Source organism: Marmota flaviventris, chromosome 4 (assembly GCF_047511675.1).
Source record: "Marmota flaviventris isolate mMarFla1 chromosome 4, mMarFla1.hap1, whole genome shotgun sequence".
In the NCBI taxonomy this organism is placed as follows: domain Eukaryota; kingdom Metazoa; phylum Chordata; class Mammalia; order Rodentia; family Sciuridae; genus Marmota; species Marmota flaviventris.
Genome location: NC_092501.1, coordinates 65,611,318 through 65,628,628, shown reverse-complemented (window position 1 = coordinate 65,628,628; position 17,311 = coordinate 65,611,318). Strand labels below are relative to the sequence as shown.

Below are 17,311 nucleotides of genomic sequence, written 5' to 3'. Positions count from 1 at the left end.
ATAAATTTCAAAGATACTCAGAGCAGCCTTACAAAGTTTTACTACAATAACAAACGGTGGCCAATCTCTGCAGCAAACACAAAGTGCTCCACCACCCTTTGTACCTCCTTAAATTAAGCTTGTTTCTGCTTACACAGAAAATCTGTCTGTGGAAAAGCACTGCTTAAAATGTGCAAGCGCATTAATCTCGAAGCCACAATGGAAACCCGCTTTGGAAAACTTCATAATACTTTCCTTGTGAGTTATTCTCTTTATGCTTCACAGATTATAATATTACCAAGTATTCGTAATGTATTTTATTTACTTCCAGAGTAAGATAAGACTTTTGTTGTTGAAACCGTGCATTGTCTAATTATGTGTTTGCTCTCTGCCACGGATGACTCTGAAAGCATGCATGCAGATGAGATTACTGCTGTCAGACAACTGGGATCAAAACTCAACCCTCCTACTCACTGGCCATGTAAATATAGACATGATACTTAAATACTCTGAGACTGAGTTGACTCAGTGCATCCACACTTATCATATCAACTATTTGAAAGGATTAATTGATATAACATGCTGTGAAGCGTTCCTTACAAAAAATAAATGGTCATTATTAAAGCAATGTTTACCAACATGTGACTTTAAATCAGATTCTATTTATTCATCCTAAATGTTCAATATTTAAACATTAGGATTATAGTTTCATGAAAAAATTTCATATTATGATGTCAAAAATTTAATTCTATACTTTTCTTGCATTATTGCCTTATAGGATCAACATTTACAACATATTCCCAAGTTAGACATATATATTTACTTATACAGTAATAGTAAGATCTTTCATGCTGATCCAGGTTTGAATTTCGGTTGCACCATTTGGCATCTGTGTGTTATTGAACATGTTGCTTAATCTCTTGTATAACTATAAACCCAAGCGCATTGCTCATCACTCACAAACACCAGTGACTGGAGGACAAGTTGTTGGGGCAAGGAAAAAAGATTTATGTGTAAAGCTAGTTAACCAAACAGGATGAAGGCTATTCCCAACACTGGCCATCTGACTTAGGGGCTGCAGGTGCAAGGCTTATATAGGGAGGTATATCAGGTAGGTGGGCACCAATGTAGCTACAAATTTCAGGTGGTCTGCTATTCTGACCCATGGGCTGCTATTATTTGTAAGTCTCTGTATGTTCTGGGTTCTGCAAATCTAAAGAAAATTTACTGATTAGAAAGCCTTATAACTCATGTCTTTTTAGCACCTTTTCCCAGGAATGGTGAATACTGCAGTTAATTATTAGGATATAAAAGATGTCCTCCCCTGCCTACCCTCCCAACAGGGGAAGATAGCCAAAGATAAGTTTTCCCAGGTGGACAAGGAGGAAATAAGAAAAAAAAATTCCCTTGAAGGACAAGCAAGATAACAACATTCACTAGAGAATAGATTTTAATCCACTAGGTGACCTCAGTCACAGACATCATCTGTCACAAAACTAGTGACTGTTAAACCAAGTGACGTACAGTGTTTACTTAGGTTTTTCCTAGGTAATTAATACTTACACCTCAATCTATCATCTGTAACTCATGAGTTTAATATCAAAGTAAATCACAAAACTTAGAAATATGAGTTTCATGTGAGAGAATTCATACACACACACACACAAATGCTTTGGGCATTTCCTAGAATTCAGTACACATGTTAGGTACTCAAGGAAACTTTAGTTCTCTGTAGATCATTAATATATTAAATCTCAAATTGACTGTAATGTCTAAAAATGCATTTTTTAGGTCTTAGTACCTTTCATTGCACCTGAGATAGTGTCTGAATACATTAGACATTTCTATGTATTTTTTTAACCATTTTTTCCCTGATGTCAAAACCATAAGATTCTGCCACTCCAGTTAGCACACCATTCTGTTGGAAAACAACTGAGTTTGTGACTAGGTTTGACTGAGTCCTGCTAGTGCTAAGTTGGCACTTCCTTGCCCTTCTGATGATGGCACTCATCAGATTCTTCAGAAGTCTTTCTGGCTCTCTCCATACACATGTCCTGCCAAAGCCAAGATCATTTAAAAACCTCCAAGATGTCTGTAATTCACGTTATTATTCTGTTAAAAGTCTGACCTGACTCATTCCATGAGACAAAAAAAAAAAAAAAAAAAAGATGATAAACTAGCTTATGTTAAATAACAGCAAACTTATTTTGTATATTCTTCCATGTGAATCATTTCAAAGGATAAGAGCTTTATTTATAACAAGTAAAATTATATCTGTGGGATTTCAAACAATGTGGCCAATTGATTGATTCATTCCCACAGAAAGAAATAAACAAATTGCTTGCGGGATATGAAAAAAAAACCTGTTGAATCTATTTTTGTTTATATTAATTTTATTTTAGCTGTTGGAAGTCAGTATTTTCAAAATATCAAAAGTTGGAGGATTTAAGGTTATTATAAGATAATTTTTCTTCTTCAAATTTTCCCATATATCAAACATTTAAAATATATTTGGAGCATAAACAAAGACATATTTTACTAATACAAAAAAGTATAAACTGCTGTTCTTTATTGATCTTAGGTAAACGAGTGGGCTTCAAGGCTGTTGATTAAATTTTATTTCACTTTCATTCAATGTATATTTTCTTGAACTATTATAGTACCAATTGAGCTACAAACTGAGAAGGATTTTTCTTATAAGCTACTTTTGTTGTTTGTTCTATTTGTTCTGCTTGTTGGTTTTTAAGGCAAGTTTGAGGTATAAAGTGATGCAATGTTTAAAAGTCAAATTCTAAAGATAGATCAAGATTCAAGTCCAGAAAATATTTCCTTGGCCTCTTTAAGCTCCTGATTTCTCCCTTATAAACTGCAATAAAGTGGGTAGCTACTTCTTAGTGTTGTCAACAGAAATTAATGAGATAATTAAACTCTCTCAGCTTAACAGTGAACCTGATATTTAACTGTGCCAATAAATATTAGGTTTTATCATAAAGATTATTCCTAAGTCATTTGCTGGCAATCAAGTTAATCATAATTTCCTTCCAGTAAAAAGTATTATATATTTATTTAGTGTTTTCACTCTTAATATAAAACAATGTGTGGGCAGAAGTGGTAGCTGATATGGGATAAGTGTAGAGACTTTTAATTTTTGGAGTGTATAAGAATATGGAATATAATATGATATGGTATTACTCATATAGATTGTGAAATATGTCAAATTCCATTTATCATGTATTAAATTAAAATTTAGTATTGATTCTTTTAAAAATTGACTCCTCAACCTATGAAATTAAACTGTGGAAAATTTTATGAATTGAGCATTCCATTGTCTTAGTATGCAAACATCACCTTTGGTCTGATGAGGAGAAAAGTAGGAAAAGAATGATAATTTCTGGAGGAGTATTTAAGAATAGGAGTATTCTTGTTTTGTTGTTGTTGTTGTTTTGTTTTGTTTTTTTGTTTTGGTACTAGGATTGAACCTAGCAGGCATTTTACCATTTATGTTTAATTCAAACAAATTCAATTATATTCTTTTTTTTATTAAAACAATCAAGCTGTTTATTCCTAGCAGTCATTAGGTCTATGTTTCATTTTACACATGTATGTGGATATATCCCTAGTCTTTTTTATTTTGAGATAAGGTTTTGCCAAGCTGCTGAGGCTAACCTCCAACTTGTGGTCCTCCTGCCTCAGCCTCCTGGGAAGTTAGGATTTCAGGCATTTGCTACCACACCTGGCAGAAGAGGCACAGTCTTCAGAAGTATTAAGCCAAGTGAGAAAGAGCCAGATGAGTACTGAAAGCTGCCTATACACACAACAGCCTAAAATAATGGTTGAGATTGTAGGTTCCAGGTCAAGATGACTGAGGTGAATTCTGACTCTTCTATAACCAGTACAACCTTAGAAATATATTTGACTCATCTGTGTCTTAGTTTCTTCAACTGAATAAAAAAGGGATAATAATCATTATCTACATCATAGAACTGTGACAATGAAACTAATTCAAATAAATAACAGGAGTTGGAATATAGTTTAATATTAGTTAGTCTGATAAAACATTAGCTACTTTATTAACTAGCAACTCAAAATTTTGCTGAAGATGTCCTAGTATCAAGGGCTACATATTCCCAGAAACTCTTCACCATCAGAAGAAGGTCTAGAAGTCATCAAGGGGAGTTTAAGAACAAACTTTGCGACACAGGGACATTTGCCCAGGGCTTGTTAGAGAGCCCCACTGTGCCCAGGGGCATGGCTAGCATCCCATCTGCATGTGTGCCTCTGCTTTCTGTCTTCTTTTCACAGATCCTAAGGCAAACTCTTTTTGATTAGAATCACAGTCATAAGTCATGTCCACTTATTTTGCAGGTATATTGATCACTATATTTTTAATGGAAAGTTGAGTGCATTTCATCTAAAACAAATATGTTTATAATGCTGACATGTTAAAGAAGAAACATTACTGATTTTGCAAACAGGCATGTCTTGTTTGCAGTCTGACTCCACCGCTTACTAATTTTACAATAGAAGCGATTTATATCCTTTTTGTGCCTGTTTTTCCCCTACAATGTGTGTTAATAATTTCTACATTGCAGTATTGTTTTGAGAGTTTGATATACATCACTTTCTGGTTCATAATGTTGTTTCATAATACTCAATGCATGATAGTTAGTATTATGAATGTGATTTTAACAGTAAGCCATAGAAAAAAATAATGTAACACAGATTCTTAGAATCCATCAAAACAGGTTGTAAAAATGACTTAAAGAAACATATACCATGGCAATGACTAACATTTTGAAAAGCTTTATTTTTCCGTTGAGAACTATAGCCCAACATAGTGTCTGTGCTTCTGTGTTCCTCTTGTCAGGAAGGATAATATTCCTGATGCATTGACTAACTCTAATGAAAAATTTTATCCTTAAGACACAAAATATTTCACAACTCAGTACATAGGGCCTTTGTGCTCATGTCAGCATTGGAGATGCATCCCTAGGAAAGAAGCAGAGAAATTTCTTATTCCTAGAGACATTGAAACACTAATGAAAACATGAGAATAAATTTTTCACCTGTTAGAATTTTTATAAATACCTGAACTGAACAACATTCAGGAAACCCGAACCTATGAATTACTTTAAATAGTTTTAAAACAGTGCGTTCATTCCATTAGGACAGATTTGGGTGGGTCACCTGGTTGCTCCCCAGTGCTTGCTTTGTGGGGCTCAATGCCATCCTGGGAGATGGGAGCAAGAGAAGCCTTTCTTCCTCTCCACCAGTAAGAGGAAAATAAATTGTCCATTTTTCGCAAAAACCTTGGAGAGCTTCCCTCAGTGGGCTTAGTGATCAATAATTTATGTCAAATAAGGCTTTTTTTATTTTTGACATATTAATACTCTTCCAAGTTGACAATATTCAAGGCCTCCCAGGGACTTAGTTCAAACAGAAACTCAATATCCTGTCTTTTATTAAAAGAGTCAAGCTGTTTATCCCCAGCAGTTACTAGGTCTGTGTTTCATTTTACACATGTATGTGGATATAATGGCCTTTTTCCAGAACTATTTAAAAAATAGTATTCATTAAAAGTCACATATTTATATTTTCTAGGCACTGAAAGATCAGATTGTCCATCTTAATATGAACCAAAATTGAAATGAGAAGCTTAAATTAGGAGAAGTTGAAAAAAATCTGAAACAATTTTTCAAGTAATGAAAAAGTTGACTTTAAAATTAGTTTATCATAAAAGGGCACGTCATTGTTTTAGTTATGCTTTAAAAATTAATACTTTTAAAATGTGTACATGTAAAATCTAAGCACCAATATTTCTTATCCATTTGTTGCCTCAGGCCAAGTCCCTTCTTCACCACTAGGACATATTTATTTCAATCTGAACCGCCAAAAGCCTGACCACAGATGTGTCTCTGTCACCATTTTCAATTTTATGAATCTCCTGATTATAACCTGCACAGATGGTCTATCTGGAGAGCTTAGTGATAAACAACTTTCTACAGAGACAGCCCTTTTGTTTTCAGATAGTTCTAAATATTTGAATATTTTTTTTCTGATTTTCAGTCAAAGTATGCTTTGCTGTGAAAATCATCACCTCTGGATTTACATTTGAGTTAATCCACTTAATTCTTTATCTAGAGCCATAATTTTATAACATTCTAGATAAAGTAAGTATCTTTAACAATTAATTCTATATTTCCACAGAACATTTTTATACAATTTTTAAAAATTCTTTTTAAAATGTATCCAAAATAACCATGAAATTCACATGCCTAAGTATCTGGAAGCCAATCTTTTCTAATTTGTAAAGGAACAAAATTTTCTACTTCCAATTCTATTTGTTAAAATGTTTGCAAGTGAGAGTAATAAAAGACCTGACTAAAGGTAAGTTAAATATAACAAATTTCTCATCTCAGTTAACATGAACACCATAATAGGATAGTTTTACTGAAAACTACCTTTTTTTTTTACCTCTTTGTAGCTCTGCGACTGTAGAATGATTCTTTAGTTTAATATGTTAGCAAAATGACATCTAATTGAAAACAGAGAGAGAGACAGAAAGGAAGAAAAGAAAGAAAATAGGAGGGAGGGAGGGAGGGAGGGAGGGAGGGAGAGAGAGAGTGAGAGAGAGAGAGAGAGAATTTCTCTTAAATATTTCTTAAAAAATATGGACCTCTTTTCAAGAGTTTCCTGTGATGCTTAACCATATGTGCCAGATTGACTGGGTTCAGTTTCCTGTGATGCTTAACCATATGTGCCAGATTGAGTGGGTTCAGGAATGACCATGTAATTATCATTAAGTAACTGGCGGTGTGTGTGTCTGTGAGGATGTTTCCAGAGGTATTAGCATAGATGATATTAGGTAGACTAAATAAAGATCACCTTCCCCGTTTTGGGTGGGCATCAACCAACCCACTGAGGGCCCAAATTGAACAAAAAGTTTGCAAGAGAAACATTTCAGTCTCTCTCCTTGAGCTGGGACATCCTTCTTGTCCTCCCAGCCAACATTGAAATGCCTTGTTTTGAGGAATTCTGGGCTTGGATTGAACAATAACCAGTATCTTTTCTGGGCCTCCAGTTTGCAGATGGCAGATTGTGGGGCTTCTCAGCCTCCACAGGCTAGTGAGCTGATCCCTCATAATAAATCTATTTCTATATTTTTCTGTATGTATGTATCCTACTAGTTCTGTGTCTCTGGAGAAAATGCAGCCCTCAACCAGCCTTATCTTACAACTTATTTGACAGTTTAACATGATTATTAACAAGTGCATCACATCCAAAGAAAAACTGAATGTCCTGAATTGTTTACACTAGAACCAAGAAAACTGCCATCCTCAGGCCTAATCTGCCTACTCCCTGATTTAGTATAGTGAGCAAGCTAAGAATGGTTTTTATATTTTTTAAATCATTGAAAAAGTGCCAAAAGAATAATACTTATTCATTATGTGTTAACATTGTATTCAATTTAGATTTCATGTCCATATATAAAGTTTTATTAGTATGTAGTTATAGTCATTCCATGTATAATTTATCTATGACTACTTTTACTCTCCAGTGACAGTCGATTACTTGAAACATAAACTAGCCCACAAAGGCCATATTTAAAATACCATGGAAGAATTTTCTTGGTGTTCATTTACAAACAACTCAGCTTTTTTTCTTGTTCAGGATAAATTAAGAATAACAATGTATTTTCTTAATATTGTCTTGTATATTAGGGAGTTTGATTCTCATATATATATATATATACATATATACATATATATATACATATATGAATATATAATGTATATATATATATATATATATATATGGATATATTCTACTGTTAAAATTTGAAATCATTTTCTTTAGCAATAAAGTGAAAAAAATGAAAACTGAGAAATCCAATTTTATTTTCTTATTTGTTGAGGGAGGGCTTGTATCACCTGGTGATATCTTTATAAATATTCAGCCAATATTTCTCTAAGAAAAAATTGCCATACTTTTAGCTTGCTAAATTCAGTGGTGCTAAATACTTCCTCTATGAACAATTTCAACTTGCCAACACAGTGTCATTCCATGTAGACTAGGCACAAGTTGAGCTCTATCTGCTCTTATGAGTGGTTCCTGGTAACAAAACATAAACACCACTAATATGCTTTCTAGACACAGGATTCTCCACAGTGATGCTTCTCTCATTAAATACCACATAATAGAGAAATTACAATCCTTATTATTTTTTAAATGTTTAATTTGTAGAAGTTTTCAAATATCATTTTTAATTTATTTTTAATGCTTTTATAAGTGCATTATAGTTATCCATAATAGTGGGGTGTATTTTGATATAATCATACATGTGTGGAACATAATTTGCTCCATTTCAGTCCCCAGTGCTTCCTCTTTTCCTTTCCTCATCCCTCTCCTAGTCCTCTTCTTCTACTCTACTGGTCTAATTATGGAAGTATTTATAATTCACGGTGGAATGATCTAAGGATTTTAAGCAGCAAAGTCTTTTTAAGGGTGATTTGCCTCAGAGTTTGAAGGCCAACCCAAAGAATCTGAGAAATCTAATTTCTTCACACCTTTGATTTGAATTAGTTACTGATTTTTGTTTTAAATCCTCCCAATTTGTAAGTATCTGAAAATGTGCTCCTTTGTACTAACTTCTATTAAATTAGAATCATATTTTTTTAAGTCTAAAATGTAAATTTCAAAGAAGAAGAGCTGAGACATAAAACTTACTGGATGGTTTCCTTCCTCTGGCCATTCGGGTACCCCTCTTTGGAGCTGTCTCCCCATCCAGAGGTGGATGGGTGTGTACTGTTTTGTTGTCCTAATGCTGGGTTTAAAATTTTGAGAGATGGTATCATTAAGTCACTGAGGATGGCCTCAAACTTGCAATCTTCTTGCCTCAGCTTCTGGAGTTATTTGGATTTCAGACGTGAGCCACTGCATCCAGCAGGCTGATTGAATTGAAAACTTGGGAAGCAAAGTAAATAATTCAGTGAAGTGAGGGTGCTGAATTATTTGCTTTGCTGTGGACATCATTACCCTAAGTACATGTATGTATGAAGACACGAATTGTGTGACTCTACTTTGAGTACAACCAGAGATATGAATTGTAATGCATTCTGCTGTCATATCTAACAAATTAGAATAAATTAAAAAACAAACAAAAAAATGAGGGTGCTGATAATGACTGCAGAAATGATGTGATTGTTCGGATTCTCATCTCTTATGACAGGAAGGGAAAGGCCTAAGAACATACATTCTGGGGTCAGACTATCTCCGGTTCTAAATCCAGTTGTACCATTTACTTGTTGGGGTGATCTCAGAAAAGTTATTTAACCTCTATATGTTTCAGTTTCCTTGGTGGTAAAATAATGGGGGTGTTTGTTGAGAGGGTTTGTATCTTAGGGTTGTTTTAAGAATTAAATGTGTGTAAAAGGCTAATTACTACCATAGGTACATAGAAGATACTAAGGCAATACGTATTAGGAATATTTAGAGGAGGCAAACCAATTGCTAAATGCAAAACTCCCTAAATTTTTAAAATAAAAACAAGACATCACAAAGAAATTGCAGAGTGGTTCTCTTATGCCTAGGGGCATTTGAGAAGCATCACACTAGGCCTGTATCATAAACAAACAGGAAAACTCAATTCTTCCTCAGCCTTAGTTTATACCATTCCTGTTTGTGAAAACCTAGCTTCAGTGGATTCCAGTTGCCCTTGGAATCCTATGTGATTGCCTGATCCAAACCTGCAAACCCTCTGTTAAATGCCCATCCAGCTCCACTTCCATACACACAAGTTCTTACACACACAAGTTTTTTTTCTCCCTACCACTGTAGTTCTTGGCCTCCATTACCAGGTGTGGGTTTTTCCCTCTTTGCATACCTCACATACTTATTTGAAGCCTCTGTGCACAGGTAAAATATCCTGCCTATTCCTCTACAAAGCATCCCACTCACTATTCCCACCAGCGGCAACCCTTGTAAAGGTTGAACAACCTCTTTTCTCTGGTTGTTACCTTTCATTCTGTCCCTCTCAAAAACTGCATTCCATGTTCTTGTAGGGGCCAAAATGTCACAAAAGACTGTGTTCTATGAATCCATTTAAGCCTTTCTAATATCATTTTAATAGGTATGCATTTTAATAGGTATCATTTTATAACAATTGATATTATTTTTTCTCCTTTTATGCTATACATTTTTATCCAAATGTATTATTTTATATAGAGTCAGTTCTCATACTGAATGGAGACAAGAAACTTTTATTGTTATGCCCAGAAAAATTCTTTATACTGCATGTTCCATTCTGTATTCATTTTAATCCTCTAAACAAGTCTGTGAGGTTAATATTATTATTTTTAATTTGTATCTAAAGAAACTTACACTCACATAGTAATAAATTTTCTTGGTTTACAGAAGAAATAAATTGGAACATTGAAATTCTGGGTAGACAGGTAGACAAGAGAACAATTGAGAATCAGGACTTCACAGTGTGCAGTGGTGAAGAGAAACATTTCACCTTGCAAGAGGCATTACAGAGCAATGGATATTAGGTGAAATTATGGGACCAAGTTGATACTGGATTTTATAGAGGAAAATTACTTACTTGAGCAATAAAATGCAATATAAAGTCAGTGAGATACAATATACTTTACCAAATCTATAAGAAAATCTGTTATTGGTAAGCCATGGCTATCTCATATAAAACATTTCATTTTACGAAAAATACCAATACTAGACTATTACTTTGTGGAAAAATAGGAAATTGACTACATGGAGGAGATCAAAAATAATAATATTGTGGACCAGTGAAAATGACTGTAAGATGCAACTGTACTGACCTCCTCAGCTCTCCCCATACCCACTGCAGAGGCTTGAATGAACAAAGGGAAGAGATGGTTATCAAAAATCTATGAATGTACAGAAAACTAAGGGAAAAAATTGAGCATGTGTTATTGCCCATGTCAAACTTATATAGTAAGAATTAGTAATCCATCATACACTTGAGATTCAAGTCATATCCTAGAACTTAATAGTTTAAATACTCAATGATATGAAGTTACATTAATTTTGTCTCATGTATGTATTTTTGAAAAAATATGTTCTTTATTAAAAGTTCTAAGAGAATTGGATAAATCAAGATATATTCTTCCAGCAGTTGAGAATATGGTTACTTATGTTTTGCTATTCCCAGCACAATGATTATTTCCACACACCAAGAAAAGTGTGAAGTATGTATTTATTTTGCTGTTGAGCATAATGTTTAATAGCTTTTTTCTAATCTCAGAATATTTTAAGCCATCAATTTTATCTTAGCTCTCCTGCATTCTAACTGTGTAAATTTCTTTTATAACCACATTCTCTTAGTAACACAAATTATTCCTCCCAACACACTTACTCAAGGTCAGTGCCATCTTGTATTACTTGAGTTTCAAATCAAGAAAATAGAATGCATTACTTTTGTCATTAATTTCTGGTGATAAGGAAATGCCAGAACAGATGTAGACCTTTATTTTTGCATTAATTTAATATTTAACAGGTAGGTTCTCAAAGAGTTCATAGATCTTCATTGCCTAATTTCTATTGCCTGAACTGATTCTATTAATGGAATAATTCCCATGTGTTCAAGTAAGGTATATCAAGCACAAATGTAGATTTTTCTATAAAGTTAATGTTCTATGTCAACAATGAATACTGATTAGGATTAGGTTGGCACTTTCAAATTAAAGCTGCAACTATAAGGAGATGTAATTTGAATTCCAAGGCTGAGACAGGAAACTATCGGAATATAGCCAGCCTGTACTGTTTTCAGAACTTTCTAATCTCAAATTTAGATTTCATCATATACTTAATCACCATTGTCTAGTTTCTGTCAGTACACAGAAACTGTCCATATTCAAATTTGTCCCAGTGTATCTTTTGTTCAAAAGGTACTTGAAGTTCTTGTTGCAGATGGAAGTCCAAATATATGCCTATGCCTCTTTACCAAGAATCCACTAAGATGAGTAAAGATATTTATTCATTTATTTTTAATTGGTTTTATTATTTTTTAAATACATGACAACAGTAGAATGAATTACAATCCTTATTACACATATAGAGCACAATTTTTCATATCTCTGTATATAAAGTATGTTCATGTCAATTTATGCCATTATACATGCACTTTTTTGCATTACAATTCTTTTTTTTTTTTTTTTATTTTTTATTGTTGGCTGTTCAAAACATTACATAGTTCTTGATATATCATATTTCACAATTTGATTCAAGTGGGTTATGAGCTCCCATTTTTACCCCATATACAGATTGCAGAATCACATCAGTTACACATCCATTGATTTACATATTGCCATACTAGTGTCTGTTGTATTCTGCTGTCTTTCCTATCCTCTACTATCCCCCCTCCCCTCCCCTCCCCTCCCCTCCCCTCCCCTCTTCTCTCTCTGCCCCCTTTACTGACATTCGTTTGTCCCCCTTGTATTATTTTTCCCCTTCCCCTCACTTCCTCTTGTATGTACTTTTGTATACCTCTGAGGGTCTCCTTCCATTTCCATGCATTTTCCCTTCTCTCTCCCTTTCCCTCCCACCTCTCATCCCTGTTTAATGTTAATCTTCTTCTCATGCTCTTCGACCCTACTCTGTTCTTAGCTACTCTCCTTATATCAAAGAAGACATTTGACATTTGTTTTTTAGGGATTGGCTAGCTTCACTTAGCATAATCTGCTCTAATGCCATCCATTTCCCTGTAAATTCTATGATTTTGTCATTTTTTAATGCAGAGTAATACTCCATTGTGTATAAATGCCACATTTTTTTTATCCATTCATCCATTGAAGGGCATCTAGGTTGGTTCCACAGTCTAGCAATTGTGAATTGTGCTGCTATGAACATGGATGTAGCAGTGTCCCTGTAGCATGCTCTTTTTAGGTCTTTAGGGAATAGACCGAGAAGGGGAATAGCTGGGTCAAATGGTGGCTCCATTCCCAGCTTTCCAAGAAATCTCCATACTGCTTTCCAAATTGGCTGCACCAATTTGCAGTCCCACCAGCAATGTACAAGTGTACCCTTTTCCCCACATCCTCGCCAGCACTTGTTGTTGTTTGACTTCATAATGGCTGCCAATCTAACTGGAGTGAGATGGTATCTTAGGGTGGTTTTGATTTGCATTTCTCTGACTGCTAGAGATGGTGAGCATTTTTTCATGTACTTGTTGATTGACTGTATGTCCTCCTCTGAGAAGTGTCTGTTCAGGTCCTTGGCCCATTTGTTGATTGGGTTGTTTGTTCTCTTATTGTCTAATTTTTTGAGCTCTTTGTATACTCTGGATATTAGGGCTCTATCTGAAGTGTGAGGAGTAAAGATTTGTTCCCAGGATGTAGGCTCTCTATTTACCTCTCTTATTGTATCTTTTGCTGAGAAAAAACTTTTTAGTTTGAGTAAGTCCCATTTGTTGATTCTAGTTATTAACTTTTGTGCTATGGGTGTCCTATTGAGGAATTTGGAGCCCGACCCCACCGACTGTAGATCGTAGCCAACTTTTTCTTCTATCAGACGGCGCGTCTCTGATTTGATATCAAGCTCCTTGATCCATTTTGAATTAACTTTTGTGCATGGCGAGAGAAAGGGATTCAGTTTCATTTTGTTGCATATGGATTTCCAGTTTTCCCAGCACCATTTGTTGAAGATGCTATCCTTCCTCCATTGCATGCTTTTAGACCCTTTATCAAATATAAGATAGTTGTAGTTTTGTGGATTGGTTTCTGTGTCCTCTATTCTGTACCATTGGTCCACCCGCCTGTTTTGGTACCAGTACCATGCTGTTTTTGTTACTATTGCTCTGTAATATAGTTTGAAGTCTGGTATCGCTATACCGCCTGATTCACACTTCCTGCTTAGCATTGTTTTTGCTATTCTGGGTCTTTTATTTTTCCATATGAATTTCATGATTGCTTTCTCTATTTCTACAAGAAATGCCGTTGGGATTTTGATTGGCATTGCATTAAACCTATAGAGAACTTTTGGTAATATCGCCATTTTGATGATGTTAGTTCTGCCTATCCATGAACAGGGTATATTTTTCCATCTTCTAAGATCTTCTTCTATTTCTCTCTTTAGGGTTCTGTAGTTTTCATTGTATAAGTCTTTCACCTCTTTTGTTAGGTTGATTCCCAAGTATTTTATTTTTTTTGAAGATATTGTGAATGGAGTGGTTGTCCTCATTTCCATTTCAGAGGATTTGTCGCTGATACACAGGAATGCCTTTGATTTATGCGTGTTGATTTTATATCCTGCCACTTTGCTGAATTCATTTATTAGCTCTAATAGTTTCTTTGTAGACCCTTTTGGGTCTGCTAGGTATAGAATCATGTCATCTGCAAATAGTGATAATTTAAGTTCTTCTTTTCCTATTTTGATGCCTTTAATTTCTTTCGTCTGTCTAATTGCTCTGGCCAGTGTTTTGAGAACTATGTTGAACAGAAGTGGTGAGAGAGGGCATCCCTGTCTTGTTCCAGATTTTAGAGGGAATGCCTTCAATTTTTCTCCATTCAGAATGATGCTAGCCTGAGGCTTAGCATAGATTGCTTTTACAATATTGAGGTATGTTCCTGTTATCCCTAGTTTTTCTAGAGTTTTGAACATAAAGGGATGCTGTACTTTGTCGAATGCTTTTTCCGCATCTATCGAGATGATCATATGGTTCTTATTTTTAAGTCTATTGATGTGGTGAATAACATTTATTGATTTCCTTATATTGAACCAGCCTTGCATCCCAGGGATGAATCCTACTTGATCATGGTGCACAATTTTTTTGATGTGCCTTTGTATCCGAGTGGCCAGAATTTTATTGAGGATTTTTGCATCTAGGTTCATTAGAGATATTGGTCTGTAGTTTTCTTTCTTTGAAGTGTCTTTGTCTGGTTTAGGTATCAGGGTGATGTTGGCCTCGTAGAATGAATTTGGAAGTTCTCCCTCTTTTTCTATTTCCCGAAGTAGCTTGAAAAGTATTGGTATTAGTTCCTCTTTAAAGGTTTTGTAAAACTCTGCTGTATACCCATCCGGTCCTGGGCTTTTCTTAGTTGGTAGTCCTTTGATGGTTTCTTCTATTTCCTCAATTGATATTGGTCTGTTTAGGTTGTCTATATCCTCCTGACTCAATCTGGGCAGATCATATGACTTAAGAAATTTATCTATGCCTTCACTATCTTCTAATTTATTGGAGTATAAGGATTCAAAATAATTTTTGATTATCTTCTCTATTTCTGAAGTGTCTGTTGTGATATTGCCTCTTTCATCCCGTATGTTAGTGATTTGAGTTCTCTCTCTTCTTCTCTTCGCTAGCATGGCTAAGGGTCTGTCGATTTTGTTTATTTTTTCAAAGAACCAACTTTTAGTTTTGTCAATTTTTTCAATTGTTTCTTTTGTTTTGATTTCATTGATTTGAGCTCTGATTTTAATTATTTCTTGCCTTCTACTTCTTTTGCTGTTGTTTTGCTCTTCTTTTTCTAGGATTTTGAGATGAAGTATGAGATCATTTATTTGTTGGTTTTTTCTTTTTTTAAGGAATGAACTCCAAGCAATGAATTTTCCTCTTAGAACTGCTTTCAATGTGTCCCATAGATTCCGATATGTTGTGTCTGTGTTTTCATTAATCTCTAAGAATTTTTTAATTTCCTCCTTGATGTCTTCTATAACCCATTGATCATTCAGTAACCTATTGTTCATTCTCCAAGTGATATATTCTTTTTCCTTCCTTCTTTTATCGTTGATTTTCAGTTCCATTCCATTATGATCAGATAGGATGCATGGTATTATCTCTACTCCTTTGTATTGTCTAAGAGTTTCCCTGTGACATAATATATGATCTATTTTTGAGAAGGATCCATGTGCTGCTGAGAAAAAAGTGTAACTGTTTGATGTTGGGTGGTATATTCTATATATGTCAATTAAGTCTAGGTTATTAATTGTGTTATTGAGTTCTATGGTTTCCTTATTCAACTTTTGTTTGGAAGATCTGTCCAGTGGTGAGAGAGGTGTGTTGAAGTCTCCCATGATTATTGTATGGTGGTCTATTAGACTCTTGAACTTGAGAAGAGTTTGTTTGATGAACATAGCTGCACCATTGTTTGGGGCATATATATTTATGATTGTTATGTCTTGTTGGTGTATGGTTCCCTTGAGCAGTATGTAGTGTCCCTCTTTATCCCTTTTGATTAACTTTGGCTTAAAATCTATTTTATTTGATATGAGTATGGATACTCCTGCTTGTTTCCGAAGTCCATATGAGTGATATGATTTTTCCCAACCTTTCACCTTCAGCCTATGTATGTCTTTTCCTATCAAATGCGTCTCCTGTAGGCAGCATATTGTTGGGTCTTGTTTTGTGATCCATTCTACTAGCCTGTGTCTCTTGATTGGTGAGTTTAAGCCATTAACATTTAGGGTTATTATTGAGATATGGGTTGTTCTTCCAGCCATATTTGTTTATTTATGTTACTAAACATGGTTTGTTTTCCACTTTGATTATTTTCCCCCCTTTAGTGTCCTACCTCCCACTGTTGGTTTTCATTGTTATTTTCCATTTCCTCTTCCTGTAATGTTTTGCCAAGGATGTTTTGAAGAGATGGTTTTCTAGCTGCAAATTCTTTTAACTTTTGTTTATCGTGGAAGGTTTTAATTTCATCTTCCATCCTGAAGCTTAATTTCGCTGGAAACACAATTCTTGGTTGGAACCCATTTTCTTTCAGTGTTTGAAATATGTTATTCCAGGATCTTCTAGCTTTCAGAGTCTGTGTTGAAAGATCAGCTGTTATCCTGATTGGCTTACCCCTAAATGTGATCTGCTTCCTTTCTCTTGTAGCTTTTAAAATTCTCTCCTTGTTCTGTATGTTGGGCATCTTCATTATAATGTGTCTAGGTGTGGGTCTCTTATGATTTTGCACATTCGGCGTCCTGTAGGCTTCTAGGATTTGGGGTTCTGTCTCATTCTTCAAGTCTGGGAAGTTTTCTCGAATTATTTCATTGAATAGATTGCTCATTCCTTTGGTTTGAAACTCTGTTCCTTCCTGTATCCCAATGACTCTTAAATTTGGTCTCTTGATGTTATCCCATATTTCTTGGATGTTCTGCTCATGGTTTCTTAACAGTCTTGCTGAGCTGTCTATGTTCTTTTCAAGTTGAAATACTTTATCTTCATTGTCTGATGTTCTGTCTTCTAAGTGTTCTACTCTGCTGGTAGTATTCTCAATTGAGTTTTTAAGTTGGCTTATTGCTTCCTGCATTTCTAGGATTTCTGTTTGTTTGTTTTTTATAACCTCTATTTCCCTGTATAGTTGAT

The 17,311-nt window shown here is 34.7% G+C and overlaps 1 pseudogene; it reads left to right on the top strand.

The window, feature by feature from the left end:
* Window positions 1-17,311, top strand: part of LOC114089366 (small ribosomal subunit protein mS31-like) — a 69,772-nt pseudogene that overhangs the window by 4,057 nt on the left and 48,404 nt on the right.